Source organism: Brassica napus, chromosome C3, assembly GCF_020379485.1.
Source record: "Brassica napus cultivar Da-Ae chromosome C3, Da-Ae, whole genome shotgun sequence".
Classification (NCBI taxonomy): domain Eukaryota; kingdom Viridiplantae; phylum Streptophyta; class Magnoliopsida; order Brassicales; family Brassicaceae; genus Brassica; species Brassica napus.
Window position 1 is genome coordinate 40,198,660 of NC_063446.1, and position 12,916 is coordinate 40,211,575.

The 12,916-nt window shown below is 34.2% G+C and overlaps 1 long non-coding RNA gene across 3 annotated transcripts; it reads right to left on the reverse strand.

Moving 5' to 3' along the window:
- Positions 1-3,748: 3,748 nt before the first annotated feature.
- Positions 3,749-11,049, reverse strand: LOC106444841. 3 transcript variants are annotated; one of them, XR_007320588.1, is made up of 6 exons: positions 10,650-11,046; positions 10,474-10,559; positions 10,327-10,371; positions 10,074-10,244; positions 9,924-9,988; positions 3,749-4,203 (listed from the first exon to the last, which is right to left on the reverse strand). It is a non-coding gene; the product is annotated as an uncharacterized LOC106444841 (long non-coding RNA). The 3 variants fall into 3 exon arrangements; XR_001288357.3 differs by lacking the exon at positions 3,749-4,203 and adding an exon at positions 8,553-9,429 and having other exon boundaries at positions 10,650-11,049; XR_007320587.1 differs by lacking the exon at positions 3,749-4,203 and having other exon boundaries at positions 9,406-9,988; positions 10,650-11,005.
- Positions 11,050-12,916: the final 1,867 nt, after the last annotated feature.

The window sequence follows — 12,916 nt, forward strand, 5'->3', positions numbered from 1 at the left end:
TATTTACAAGTATTATTCTTATTATTTATTAGTATTTTTCTTACTTAAATTCAAAATAATTATAGTCAAAAATTTCATCACTTAGCTGTGTACTATTTATAATAAAGCAAATACCTTGTTCTTTTATGTTTTTTTTTCTTAGTATTGACTTTGTGACATTACAAAAATTATATATACAACGAAATTAATTATATTACAACATGATTTGATGGGAAATGATTGTAGAAAACTAAATATAAGTGGTATAACTATATAATATAAGTCTTTAGAGTACAGTAAAACTAAAAAAAATGTCAAAAATAGAAAAGTAAAACTTTGAAACTTTTTGTAAAACTACAAAGTTGGTAAAATTTCGACCCCAAAATGCTGTAAAAAAATTTTCCGCCCAAAATTCTATTTTTTTTCAGACCCCATAAATGAAGTTGGTAACTATAATTGCCTTAATTTTTAGGGTTTTCTCATTTCTACTATCTTCTCAATCCTCTCAACCCATTTTCTCTCATCTCAGTTTCCCTTTTTCATTTTTCTTCACCTAATGGGAAATCTTCAGGTTCTTTTCTAAAAAATGGTGGTCAATCAAGAATCAAAACTCTAAGGCCATTTATTAAGTGCTGATGCAGCAGCAATGATATCATCGAGAAATTCTCCAAATCTGATCCAAATTTTTATCGCCAATACTATTGATGTCTCTGTTTAATTTCTCAAACGATCGTGCGGATTGAAGGACCCAATAATGGAAGAAAAATATTGATAGTTGTCTTATTCCTACTGTCATAGTATTTTTGAGATTTTGGTTGTACAATTAATCATAATTTCTATCAAATTAGTTCAGTGACGAGTTTTTGAAGTTTAACAAATGAAAAATGAAAACTTTGACATGACAAAGTTTACCGAATTATACAAACAGAAAATACTTAACCAAAGTTATCCTAAGTTACACCAAGTTCTACGAACATAAATAACAAATCAAGTAACATAAACACAAACAACAAAGTTAGTGTGTTAGAAGAAGAAGTTCTACTTCTTAAGGCTACTATGAAGACTGAGAAACCCTATAGTGCAAGGAAAATAATGATAGTTTTATGATATCTTATTTCTAGTAGTTAAAAAATTTGGATGTATAACTAATCAAAACTTGTATCACTTTAACGGAATGTAAGGTTTTCCAAGTTTTAACAAATTTACACAAACAGAAAAATGAAACTTTGACAAATTTTTACCGAATCAAACAAACAAAAAAAAAAGTAATCTCAAGATCTACAAAGTGACAAACAAAAATGGAAAACTTTCGCAAAGTTTTACCGAGTTACACAAATATAAATAACAAAGTTTTTACCAAGTTACAAAAACTTGTATTGGTTGAGAATGATTGATTTTTTTTTTCTTTTTCACTTGTATTGGTTGTCAATGGTTGATTTTTTCTTCATTGCTTCATTCTCGCTTTGCTAATCCTCACGATATTTTTCCACTATTACTTCTACCGTCTTTATCTCCTACACGTTTATCCACATTCTATTCATCTCTCCACTACCTAAACTACCATCCTTCTCACTTTATTCTATGTCTCTACCATCGGAGGTCGGATGGTTTCATTTTCGTTCTTTGAAAGCAACACTTCATAGAAAAATGTAACTATCAAATTAAGTCATCATCATAAAATTCACAAAGTATTACTAAATTATACAATCTAAACTAGTTAAAGTTTTACTAAGTTGTACAAAGTTTTATAGTTATATCAAGTTTTACTAAGGTATATCATTCTGGATTTGTTTTTTCTTCTCTTTCGATGGATAATTCGTGATTTTTTTTCTGGAGAAAAGTTCGATTTGTCTTTTATTTGAAGATTATTCTTTCTCATGTGATAAAAAGATGAAAGAAAATAAGATTGATTTATTTTAGTGAAGAAATAGAAAGAATGAGTAAAACTTAAAAATACTTAGTTATGTGTAGATTTATATGTCTTGATCCAAGTTTAACGGGTAGGTATGGTTTGAGTTTGGATAATCCGCCTGGTAAATTTGTAAATAACTAGATTTCGCATAGATCTTTTAATAATTTTTGTGATTTAAATAAATATTAAATTGAAAAGGAAAAACGAGAGGAGTACCTGAGAATTTTTTTGTTCAATTAAGAGCACTACAGCAATTGATTCATTTAGTCGTAAAATAACGAAGAAATGGAATAGAAGATCTTTTTAACAAAACATCTTCATGGAATAGAAGATGAGATCGAATGTTAATTATTAGAAAAATCAAGCCTAACTCTCAGGTCTCAACGTCAGCCAGTTTCTTCCCACTTTCAATTTGGACGATGTAGGGCTGGGTAGACTAATTATTAAGATAGTAATGTTGTGGCTAATTACATGTCACTACGTGTCTCCTTGCGTGTTACCATGCAAAGTACAACGCAACACAAACACCCATCAAATTTTCTAGATGCCATCGCTTCTTGGAACTCCCCTCCGAATCTACTTTTATTTTATGGTTACTCTATATTTTATTTTAGTAAGTTCTATATATACTCTTATGTCCATAATTTCCCCGAATGGGATATGAGTCATAGGACCACGCTGTATTATGTCTTTTTGCTGTTGTATTAATACTACGCTTGTAAATATATACGTCTTTTAATTTGATTATGTCAAGAACAACAATTAACAAAGCCAGTTATATATTATTTTCCTAGTTTGTCGATAGGTTATTGGTTATAGCTAAAGCGAGGTCTGTGTAAAAGAGGTTAACTGAAGAGTAACACTACAAGAAAGCAGCGGTATTCTGACAGACATTCCGACGGAAAATGAAATCCTCGGAATATACCGAGGAATTTCCGAGGAAATTCCGAGGAAACATAAAATTGGGGTTCCTCGGAATATAACGACGGAATTCCGAGGAAACCTCAGTCCGTCGGAATATTCCGAGGAAATTCCGAGGAACAATGTGTTCCTCGGAAAAAACCGATGAATTCCGAGGAAATATTATAGCCGTTGGAGAGCCGTTGGAGGATTTTACAAAATTCCAAGGAAATTCCGACGAACTAGCCTTTTCCGTCGGAATTCCGTCGGAATTTCCTCGGTATGTCGGCAGGATTTAAACTATAAATACAAGCACTCCTCTTCCTCTTCTTTCACTCCATATCTTCATCCTCCCTCTTACTCTATTTACACACGAATTTGATTCATAAAAAATATATCTTCTTCAAATTATTTTCGTTCTTGGATCGATCGACATCATTTGGATCCGAACACGAGATTGCTTACGGAAGAATACCAACGAGGTATAACCGAATTCATGGGGTTAGTTCACCGACAACGGGAAGCAAAAACAGGTATGTTAAGATGCCCTTGCTCTAATTGTAAAAATGGAAAGGTTATTAAAGAGTGGGATGTTTGGACTCATCTATATTTGAGTGGGTTTACACGAAGTTACAAAATTTGGTATCATCATGGGGAAACTGATTATGAACATGGTAGTACTAGCGAACCTCAGCCAGCGGTTAGATTAGAAGAACCAATTAGAACGGATGTAGATTATGGTGTAGGTACTGAGCAGATGGTAAATGATCATTTTAGAGGGGAAGATTTACCCAATGCAGAAGCTAGGAGATTTTATGATATGTTGGATGCTGGAAAGCAACCATTGTACGAAGGTTGCAGAGATGGTCATTCAGCTTTATCATCTGCTACAAGATTGATGGGCATTAAAACAGATTATAATTTGGCTGAAGACTGTGTGGATGCGATTGCTGATTTTGTAAAAGGTATTCTACCCGAGGATAATGTAGCTCCTGGTTCATACTACGAGGTTCAGAAACTCGTAGCTGGTCTTGGTTTATCGTATCAGGTAATAGATGTATGCATCGACAACTGCATGATTTATTGGAGGGCGGATGAACAGCGGGTTACATGCAAATTTTGTGGAAAGCCTCGTTATAAAGATACAAGTGGAAGAGTTCCAGTGTCATATAAAAGAATGTGGTATTTACCTTTGACGGAAAGGTTGCAGAGGTTGTATCTGTCTGAACGCACAGCGCAACCAATGAGATGGCATGCGGAGCACTCAACATATGGTGAGATCAGACATCCTTCATGTTGTTGTAGTGGGTGGTATCAGACTTATCCCACTTCTTTGGCCTTTGCTTCTCCAGCTGAGACGAACCCTCTTCTTGTGTGTTCTTCTTTGCTGACATTTTCGTGCGCTTCATTCTCTACAAAATAGAATAATTGCTCTCAACATGGTTATAATCAATTAAGAACTCAAAGCAACATGAAAATGAAAAGCGAAATCGAGTTGTGATAAAAAAAAACCAAATTGAAAAAAATTCTCAATCCCTAAATCATCTCAAATCCTGTTCCAAACTCGTTGATCACAGACAATTGTGTTCTATTCCATGTTTAAACATCTGTTTCATGCATATTTGATCAAGGAATCAACACGAAAATAAGAAATTCACAAAACCCAAAAAATTGCTCAAGAACACGATTTCAGAATGTGGAGATTCGCGGAGTATACCTGTCTTAGGGTGAAGACGAGTGTAGGAATCAGGTAGAGCTCGAAAAATCAAGTGGAATGGAGCCCAAAATTGTTCAAATCGGATGATTATAGAGAGAGAAAGGGGGGGCGAATTATAGGGGAAATCGGAAGGGATGAGAGTTCTAAGGTTTAGATCCAGAAAAGGTCGGGTTTTGCCTTATAATTCTGTTTTCCGAACACGCATCGATCGATGCGTTTTTGTTCTATAACGCATCGATCGATCACAATCTTACGGCCCGGTCCATCTTTGTAATCGATCGATTTGTTTTTGTTCAGAAACGCATCGATCGATGCGTTTTTAAAAAAACATACAAGATTTTCCGAGGACATTCCGAGGAACAATTGAGATTCTCGATCGATCGATGGGATACTCTCATCGATCGATCACAATCTTACGGCCCGGTCCATCTTTGTAATCGATCGATTTGTTTTTGTTCAGAAACGCATCGATCGATGCGTTTTTAAAAAAAACATACAAGATTTTCCGAGGACATTCCGAGGAACAATTGAGATTCTCGATCGATCGATGGGTTACTCTCACCGATCGATCACAATCTTACGGCCCGGTCCATCTTAGTAATCGATCGATTTGTTTTTATTCAAAAACGCATCGATCGATGCGTTTATTTTAAAAAAATTACGTTTTGAAACCCCAAACACTAGTTCTTCGGAATTTCCTCGGAATATTCCGAGGAAATTCCGAGGAAGAAGAGGGTTTCCTCGGAGTTCCCTCGGAATAATCCGAGGAAATAGGGTTTTTAAACCGAAAACAACGTTTTGCCGTTTGAATAACACCTATATAACCCTTATTAAGTGTCTTACGTTCATTATGAAGTCAAAAATTTGTTTCTTACCGTATAATTAACACTTTTCGAATTGTATGAACGAAATCTCGCAACATAAGACAAACACTTATACCTTTTAATGAACGGTAAAGGGAATACTTTCAATTAGTTTTGAAATTTTTTATTTCATGGTTTATGCTCATCTATACAAAGAATCCTCAATGGTATGCATTACAATTGTATAAGAAATGAAATACGGTAAAAAAAATTGATGTTTTGAAACTCCAAACACTAGTTCCTCGGTATTTCCTCGGAATATTTCGAGGAAATTCCGACGGATATTTTACTATCCGTCGGAATTTCCTCGGAATATTTTCATTTTACCGGGCAAATATTTCGCGAAAATTGAAATTATAATTCCGACGGAATTCCGACGGATAATGTCCGCCGGACCCTAGCTTTTATAACCACAAGCCCGTTCTTCTTCCCCATTTCTCTCTTCTTCCTCTGCGCATTTCCTCTCTTCTCTCCGGCGATTTCCCCCTGAAATCCGACGATATCTCCGGCGATCTCCCTCTTCTCTTACACAAATCATGTAAGGACCCTATCCCACTCTCTTAGGTTCTATTTGTTAGGTTTTTGTGTGGTTTTGATAGATTTTTTTTTAGGGTGATTGGTTAGGATTGTGATTTGGTTGTATAATAGGTTTAGAATTGTGATTTGGTTGAATGATTTGTTATGTTGAATTGATTTAGAATTTTTTTATAATTTTTTTTTTGTATTTATAAAATCGATTTTTGTATATAAAATCGATTTTTGTATTTTACAAAACGATTTTTCTATATAAATTCGATTTTTTGGACTTTACAAAAAAAACATTTTTATATAAATTTGATTTTTTGGATTTTACAAAGCATTTTAAATATCTATAAAACTTTTTTTGTGATTAAAAATATTATTTGGGATTTAAAAATATTTTTAATATATATATATATTATTAAAACTATTTTTTTGTAATTATTAAACTATTTTTATTTATTACAACTATTTTTTGTTTATTAGAACTATTTTTATATATTTATTAAAAATTTTAAATATATATAAATCTTTTTTTGTGATTAAATTATTTGGGATTTTTTTTTTTAAAAAAAAATTAATTTATATATTTCTGTATTTATTAAATATAGTTTTTAAATTTACAGGTCTCATGATGATCAGACCCGGCCTCGACAGCGTCGTGGTCGTGGTAGTACGGGGAGCCAGTCTCGGGATTCCAGCCATTTTCAGGATTCCCCTTTGCCCCACAGCTCCAACCATACATCTCCCTCTGCTGCACCCGCTCCTGCTCCTCTCGCTCCCGCTGCTGCATCCGCTCCTGTTCCTCCGGGTCCTCCGGGAGTGATGCGTGTTGCAGAGTTGGTTCAACAGCCCGGTCGTGACCATCTTCCGTATCTCACTCCGTATCCACATGGACGGGGTCAAACATGGTAATTAAACATTTTTTTTTCTTTAAATTTGGATTCATTATTAACCGTTTGTTCTTTTAATAAGGTTCAACCGATCCGGGAACGGGATCAGCGCATGGATCAACCGTATGATGTACTCGGCCCTCGACAGTGGACATCCGACTTTCACTCACTTCCCAACCGACAAGCAGGTTCTGTGGTTTCGTCAGTTTGCGGTAAGTATTCTAATTTTTTACTTATATTTTTAATCTTTAATATAAATTTTCTACTAATTGTGTTTTTTTTCAGCAAGAGTTCAACTGGAATTCCGATTAGACGCTCTTTATCTATCACCACTTCGTCCATAAAGTAATGGACAACTATGGGAAGCAAATCCTCGAGTGGAAGAAGAAGTGGGAAATCAATAAGGTTCGATTTAATTTATTAAACCATTTTTTAATTTATTAAACTATTTTTTAATTTATTAAACTTTTTCTTTTTTTTTTATTAAAAGGTCCCAAAGTCGATGAACGACACGGTCTGGAAGGAGTTGTATGCGCATTGGGATAAGAAAGAGACGAAAGAAACTTCTTCCACCAACTCCACCAACCGCAGGAGCGACCGTAAAGGGAAGGGCATCTACAAGCATAACTTGGGTGCTCAATCTATTGCCACTCTCGGAGATCGCATGGTAAGTTCAACCGCTTTTTCTTCAATTATTTGAGTTTCAGAATTTAAATTTATTGTGCATTTCTTCTAATTTCTAATGTTTCTTTAATTTATGTTTTTTTTCAAGGCGGAAGAAAATGATGGCGAGCCGGTTGATGATCTCGCCCTAATGAGGAGGGCGTATACCAACAAGAAGACCGGCCAGATTGATGACGGTCTTGTGAGGGACGTGGTCGACCTGGTCCAAACTCAGGTGGTAGACGAAGTGTCTCAGCTTCAAACCGAGGACGACGCTTCGACGGCTTCGACCAACTTGTCCCGGTTTCGAATCAACGAAATCGTTGAATCCGTAAGTTCTTTGTTTTTAAAAGTTCAATTCATTTATTTCTTGGTTTAAATTTCTAAATTTGGCTTTTTTCTATTCAGTCGGTTCCAAAGAGGAAGGGACGTTTGGTCGGTTTGGGTCGTCGCACCCGGTCGGTTCCCCCTTCTTCTGCACCACCGCCCTTTGTTGATCCATAAGTACTTACGGCCCAGTTGAAGGACAAAGATGATCGTATATCTTTGTTGGAGACCCAGATGGCGGCTCAACAGGCGGGCTATGAGGCACAGAGGAGGCTGAACCAGCAAATGATGGAGATGATGCAGAGGATGTACCCGAACGAGGTGTTCCCGGACGTGCCAGACCCGTAGTTTTTTTTTTTTCCACAAACTCCGAATGTTTTATTTTTATTTGTGAAACTTTGAATATTAATTAATATGATTTCAATTTTACTTTTAATTTCATATTTTCGAATTTAAATTTCAGAAATTTTATATTTTTAAAAAAATTAATATTTTTTACATTCCGAGGAAATTAATTATATTTTTCACTAGATCGATCGATGCGTTTTTGAACAAAAAAGCATCGATCGATGCGTTTTTTAAAAAACGTTAGGGCTATACCGAGGGACAGGTTCCTCTGTTTATTCCGAGGAACCAGTTCCCTCGGAATATTCCGAGGAATAAACCGAGGAAAAGGTCCGTCGGTATACTCCTATCGATCGATGTATATATGTCCAAACACGCATCGATCGATGAACTTCCGAAGAATTATACCGACGAAGTTCTCCCTCGGTATATTCCGAAGACATTTCCGACAAACTAGTGATCCTCGGAATTTCCTCGGAAATTTATTTCCTCGGAATTCCGTCGGAAAATTCCGAGGGATTTCCGAGGAAAAAAGAAATTCCGAAGAATTATTTCCGACGGCGTGTTTCGTCGGTATGTCGTCGGAATAACGTTATTCCGACGAAATTCCGACGATTTTTTCCCTCAGAATCCTTGATTTTTTCTTGTAGTGTAAAGACAGACAAAGCAAACTCTTATCTATTATTAGTATAGCATATACATATAATATATATATATATTTTTTTTTTTGTAACACACATATAATATATATTATATAATGCTTATCTTATACAAATGTTTGACAGGAAAGAAACTTATCTGATAGAAATATTTCTTCTAAATCTTAATTATATCGATGTTTCATATATTTGTCATTCTTTTTCTTTTGCTAGAAAGAGGTGACCTAACTCCATTGGCACAAAATTCGTCTTCAGATATGAGATGATCATCGACCTTGTCCCCTGAATTAAGATTTGAGATCTAGAGTCGCGATCACCTTTACAATTTAAATTCCACTAAATTAAATCAGAATTGGTCAATGATATATAATATATGAACCTTTTATCTCTTGGACCAAGCCTAACATTACCTTTTTCTTCCATTGCAATATATATATACTATATTTTAACCTAATCTTGGCATTTACCCAAAAGGAAACAAAAAAAGAACAACTACCTTTGGAACTTAAGAAATTTGGAACGAAGCAGTAAAATTTAGGTATTGTTTTATTTAGTACATGAATGTGCCTCATTTCTCATATTGTATATGTGATTATGCCTTTTTGCATAACTGGTTTCTTCTTTTTCGTCTCCATGCCTCGTAAATATCGGACTAGACGAGATCATAGTTGCATATCAGTATTATATTGCAATGATAAAATTGTTTATTTAAGTGAATATGAACAACTGTGACAAAATACATAGTTCAGATTATAAATTTAAACTTTTATGTTTCTATAATCATATGACTAGCTGGATATGATCTGATCAGAGCCACCTTTGCTTAGATGTTTTTGTCTTTCAATTTTGTATGTCGTTAGAAGTTAGAACCAGAATCTAAGAGCATGATTATCCACAGAAACTCATTTGTGTTTCTTAAGGATTATTTAAGTATATAAATGTATTTTAGTGGACTTAAGAGCTTTGCTTAAGAAACTATTTGATTTTGTGCCTCCAATGGTTGTTTCTTAATTAAAGATTCTTAAAAAAAAAAAAAATTGTAACCACAACCTAACTCAAACAAGCATATTCAAACCAAGCAAATAATCCTAACAACTTGCAAGCAAATTCAGAAAACGCATGCTTCCAAGTCTCAGAATGCAATACCTTTTTAGTCTTTGGCTATGGCTTTGCCGTGTTTAAAGTCCTGAACCGACCGGAGTTATATTCACCTGTGTAATAAAGCTATGAGCGCCATTAAGACCTTCTTCGATAATGCAAGCAGACAATCACAAACTAAAAATGAGACTAAAATACCTCAGAGCGTGCAAGCTTAAAGTCAACTTCTAAAGGAGCTAGAATGGCTTCAGTAGGAGGCATGTCATCATCTTTTTGAGCAGCATGGACCCTTCTTAAGGTGGCTTCAGCAGCAAACTGAGCAGCCATAGAGGCCTTCTTTTACTCATTGATCTTCTTGATTTCTAGATTCTGCAACATTGTTCACCATAATCAAATAACCTGCTGGAATGAAAACAAGAATTGATGCTTAAGGAGGGCTTTTAATAATTACTTTGCCTTGGAGAAGAGATTCAGTTAACTTGAGTTTCTCCTCCAACTTAGTAAGCTCATCCGTAAGCCATAAGTACAAAATAAACATGAGAGACATTATGTAGAAACTAAAAGCAAGTGATGATGATTAATAATAACAACTACACACCTCTTCAACAGCTTTCTCTCTTTGCCTCTCAGACAACCTCAACGCTTTGATCTCAGCGTGTGCTTCCCCTAATTCTCGATCCTTATCTGAGAAACCAACCATTCAAGAACAAATTAAAACAAAAACAAAGTCCTTAGATCTGAATCGACACATTAAAGAACTAGATCAAGCACTACCTCTGAGTTCGTTCTCTAGGTGATTAAGCTCCAGCTCCAGTAGGACTCAGGGGAAGCAAGAGACGCGACGGAGGTGAGACGCGACGGCGGAGGATGAAGCACTACCTCTTAGTTCGTCTGCTGGCCTGAAGACGAACTCAATCACCACCACGAGCCAAGACTGAGTCAACAAGGATGAAGAAGACCCAAGGCAGAGGTGAGACGCGACGGCGAGCTGGTAACAGAGAAGGACGGAGACGACCTGAAGAAGGAGGAGCCTAACAGAAAAAAACAAAGTAAAGAAAGAAAGAAAAGCAAAAAAAAAAAAAAAATGGTGCTGACACGTGGTTGCTTAGAACCGATCACCAAAATAGCCCATTTAGGATCGATAACAACCATTTTCTTTTGTTTTGATTTAATTAAATTATCAATTTTATTTAAGGATCCCACTAAGGATTCCCGATAATGATGGTCTAAGCCCTGTTCTAAAACTCGGCCGCCTAGGCGTTACGCGTCACTTTTCCGCCCCGATTTATGCCAAATCGGTTTAAAAAATCGGATATCCGATTTTTTTCCGCCTAGACCGCCTAAATGACCGCCTAGCCGCCTAATCTATTTTTTTATTTATTTTTTTATTTTATTTTTTATTTTTAATAATATTTTTATTTATTTATTTGATCTAAATTTTTATAAATATCATTTATATTCATAATTTTGATGAAAATTACACTATATTAAGTTTATATATTCTATTTGTGTGTTTTATACAATCTTAAACATGAAAATGTATTAAGGTTATACACAATTAAAGATTAACATGTTTTATAACATAGTAAACCATCTAAAAATTCCGCCCCGCATAATTTCCGATTAATCCCCGATTTTTTTTTTAGGCGCTAGGCCCAACCCGACCGCCCGACTAGCGCCTAGCGCGTTCCCGAACAGGGGGTCTAAGTTATCTGAAAACATGTTTGAACATTGGTTTTCATATTATGTGTCATATCCAATCTCCTTATCCTTCAAAGTCTTACTAACATTTATTTCCAAAATTAATAGTTTTATTGTAATTTCCAAACACAAGTATCTTATAATAAATTCGGTTTCAACCAAAAAAAAATCTGAATATCAACAATTTAAACAGACACATAAAAGAAGATTCCTTTTATACAGTTCATTATTGTTATGTATTGATGACAGTTTGGTGATCTTGCATGTGAAAATATGGATATGTATACGGTAATTATTTGTGTGCATCAATGGCTAGACGATAAGAACATTTTTTAATCAAAAAGTAAATGCATAAGGTCTGAAAATAATTTCCGGTGGGTGCACTACTACTAATATTAAAAATTAAAATATTAAATAATTTTTAAAAATATTATTTAAAATTAAAATAAGATATAATATAAAAATAAATGTAATAAAATATTGATATTAATACATTATAAATTAATCATTGCTTGAAATAAAGTATCACTTCTTAGTTTGTGATATTTTCAAGCAATTGTTTGATAAAACAAAATGAGATACATTTAAAATGATCTCACATTCGTTTGGATAGAGTGGTTTCCACTAATTTCATTGCATAAAAACATTTTTTCATGACTTGCACCAGTAACAGGTAAATTCAAAACCAATTTCAAAAGTTTACAAATTAAAAGATATATAATTAAATAACTAAATTAATTTTTCATCATCGATAAAAAACCATAATTTATCTAAAGTCAAATTAGTCATTGTTTAAAACTTTAGGACTTTTGTGTAAAATTTAAATACTATTCGAATAATCACAGATCCTAGTGGAAACAAATCAAAATATTTTCTAAAAAAAATTTTGGAAATAAAAATATATTTTTAAAGTTTTTTGCATGTCACGTTAATAGTTACTAGTTACTACTAGTTAAAGATTTATGATTTTAGCAAAAGAAATTGAGAACTATAATTGGGTTTTAAAAGTTTTTTTTATTTTTTGTGGGCTAAGCTATTCTTTTTTCTGGAATTTAGTTTGTTTTGTTTTTCATTTACCCTTAATCTAAATTTTAATGGGTGCACAATTATAAATTCTAAAGGGTGCACATATAAAATTACTTAGCATTTACGCTATTTTTTTTTAAAAAATATGGGTGCCTGTGCACCTCTTTCCTATCATGTGGCTTCGCCCCTGATCGGGAATAGAAAGCCACATAGCCTTACTTTGGTTTATCTGATAAATTGAAATTATACTGTATTAGGGCACTCTTAAATATAACTCCACGAATGTTAGTTAATTATTGCCTAATACTGTTTCA